The following is a 3233-nucleotide window of genomic DNA, read 5'->3' as shown; positions in this document are numbered from 1 at the left end:
ACGGAGGAGCCGTATTTTCATTTAGAGGCTTATGACTCTATTTGCAACACTCTTGGGAGTCAAGGGTTTTCAGCCGACGATATCAAATTGGTTTTGTTCCAATTTTCTTTGGAAGATAAGGCAAAGAAGTGGTTCTACACGTTACCTTCAGCATCCATATATACATGGGGGGAGATGCAACAAACCTTCTTGGATGAGTTTTACACCGCCCAAAAGACCAACGATGCAAGGAAGGGGTTGAGAAGCTTCCAACAACAACATGGTGAGATGTTTCATGAGGCATTCGAGCGTTTCAATATGATGATTAAGAATTGCCCTCACCATGGAATTGAATTGTGGGAGTTGATGAATGCCTTCCACGAGGGGTTGAGTGCCGAAGATGCACGTGATTTGATGTCTATTACCGGTGGGACCTTCGGAACAAATTATGAGAATGATGATTGGGAGTTTTTAGAAAGCATGGCAACTACATCAAAAAGAAAAGCTCAAGCCTCGAGAAGAGCCCGACCGACCACTACCCGACCGCAAGTGCACGCCATAGATGATGGTAATGTTCAAACCACTAACCAAATATATGATGTTTGTGCTTTGTGTAATGAAATAGGTCATGCGACTGAAAATTGCCAAGGGATGTTGGAAGGGCAATACGAGGAAGTCCATGCGGTTCAAGGTCAAGGTCAAGGAGGAGGTGGTAGGAACTACAACAACATGAATTCTAATACCTACCACCCCGGATTGAGGAACCATCCGAACTTTAGATATGGGAACCCTTCAAATCAAGCAAACCCAAATTTTCAAGGTAGCCAAGGTAATTTTGGTTCACGGCCATCTTACAATAATCAAGGTGGATACCGAGGCGGAAATAACCAAGGTTATCAAAAGCAATACCAAACGGGTCAAGAACAAGGGGGGTCTTCGGGTGGAAACGAGCTGATGGAGATGTTGAAGAGCATGCAAATGGAGATGCAAAAACGGAACCAACTTGACGAAGTGCGAATGCAAAAAGATGAGGTTCGTGATAAAAGCATCCAATCACTAACAACCCAAATGGGTCAATTAGCAACCGATGTGGCGGAATTGAAGAAAGGTAAGGGTCAACTTCCAAGCGACACTAAGGTAAACCCCTCACATGGTTCGTCACGAGGTAATGTTAATATTAATCATGTTAGTGTTTTAAGAAGTGGGAAAGAATTTAAAGCCAATTTGTCACCCGAATTGGTTGAGGGGGTGGTTGAGGATATCACGGGAATTGAAAGTGATGATGAACTTTCACCGGTTAAACCAAAAGAAACAATTGTTAAAAAATCGGGTTTGGGTGAAAGTGAAAAGAATGAAAAAGTTGAGGGTGAACCGAGTCAAGTTCCATTTCCATCGGCCCTACTTGACCCGGGAAAGAAAAATTTTATTGTGTCGAGAGGTCCTCAAAAAGAGGAGATGTGGGATATGTTCAAACAAGTAAAAATAAATCTCCCACTTCTCGATGCAATAAAACAAGTCCCCGCTTATGCAAAATTCTTAAAAGAATTATGTACACAAAAAAGGCAAAACAAGAAGAAAGTGCCTAAGCGGGTGGATTTGACCGGGCAAGTAAGTGCGGTGTTGAATGGAGAGCTTCCTCCTAAGCTCCAAGATCCGGGCACGCCATTGATTAATGTACAAGTTGGTAATTTTCAAATGGCTAAGGCGTTGCTAGATCTCGGAGCCGGAGTTAGCATTTTACCGGGGGGCTTATATGACCAATATGACTTTGGTCCATTAGCAAGGGTGGAGACGACGGTTGTTTTGGCCGATTTGTCTCATAAGTTGCCTCGGGGTATGGTTCAAAATGTAATTGTAAAAATTGATGAGTTTTATTACCCGGTGGACTTCTTAGTTTTGGATTACTCACCGGCGGACCCTAAACAACAACAAAATATAATTTTGGGTCGGCCATTTTTAAGCACCGCACATGCTATTATTGATTGTCGATTTGGTACAGTTGATATGGCGTTTGGAAATCAAAAAATGCGTTTGAATGTTTTTACTAACAATTCTAATGCTAACGGTGTTGATGAGTGTTTCATGGCAGACATAATAGATGGATGCAACCCGCATGAGTATGAGGAGGATGGTTTGGATATTTGCCTGTATGACTTTTCTGAACAGGTACATGCTTATGCACTACGGGTTGAAGAGGAAGCACAAGATACTATGGCAATGAAAGAAGGTAGACCACCATGGACCCACCAATTCGAGGGTCTACCGGTGGAGATCGATTCGGGTACAAAACCATCATTGGAGGAACCACCAAAGTTGGAGCTCAAGGACTTGCCTAGCCATTTGAAGTATGTATTTTTAGGGGATAATGACACTTTACCGGTCATTATTGCCTCTAATTTGGAGTTGGCACAAGAGCAAGCATTAATGGAAGTTTTAAAAGCGAACAAGGGTGCTATTGGATGGACGATTGCCGACCTCAAAGGAATTAGTCCATCCATTGTCATGCATAAAATCATCACGACCGAAGACGCCAAACCGACACGAGAAGCTCAAAGGCGGTTGAACCCGAACCTAAGTGAGGTAGTTAAAAAGGAGGTAATCAAATGGTTGGATGCGGGAATCATCTATCCGATTTCGGATAGCGCTTGGGTAAGTCCCACCCAAGTTGTGCCTAAGAAGGCCGGCATTCAAGTAGTCAAGGATGAAAGTGGTGAACAAATTGCCACCCGACCGGTTACCGGGTGGCGGGTGTGTATTGACTACCGAAAATTGAATGCCGCCACTTCTAAGGACCATTTCCCGCTACCTTTCATTGACCAAATTATTGAAAAATTGTCGGGTCAAAAATATTATTGCTTCTTAGATGGGTATTCGGGTTATAATCAAATCGCCATACACCCGGATGACCAACACAAGACCACCTTCAGATGTCCATACGGCACCTTTGCGTTTAGGCGAATGCCATTTGGCTTGTGTAATGCTCCGGCAACTTTCCAACGATGTATGATGAGTATTTTCTCGGACATTGTTGGAGAGTCGCTCGAAGTATTTATGGATGACTTCTCCATTTTTGGCACTACTTTTGATGCTTGTCTCAACAAATTGCAAAAGGTTTTGAAAAGGTGCGTTGAGAAAAATTTAGTGCTAAGTTGGGAGAAAAGTCATTTCATGGTGCAAGAGGGCATTGTGTTGGGGCACGTGATTTCGGAAAGGGGGATGGAGGTGGATAAGGCAAAGATACGGGTAATATCATC

At 43.2% G+C, this 3233-nt stretch overlaps 1 non-coding gene across 1 annotated transcript; it reads right to left on the bottom strand.

The window, feature by feature from the left end:
- Nucleotides 1-223: 223 nt before the first annotated feature.
- Nucleotides 224-329, bottom strand: LOC118483477. Its single transcript, XR_004870766.1, has one exon. It is a non-coding gene; the product is annotated as a small nucleolar RNA R71 (small nucleolar RNA).
- Between the last annotated feature and the right edge of the window lie 2904 nt (nt 330-3233).

This window comes from Helianthus annuus, chromosome 10 (assembly GCF_002127325.2).
Source record: "Helianthus annuus cultivar XRQ/B chromosome 10, HanXRQr2.0-SUNRISE, whole genome shotgun sequence".
Taxonomy (NCBI): Eukaryota; Viridiplantae; Streptophyta; class Magnoliopsida; order Asterales; family Asteraceae; genus Helianthus; species Helianthus annuus.
Note: the sequence above shows the minus strand (reverse complement) of the source record. Positions and strands in the feature narration are given on the sequence as shown.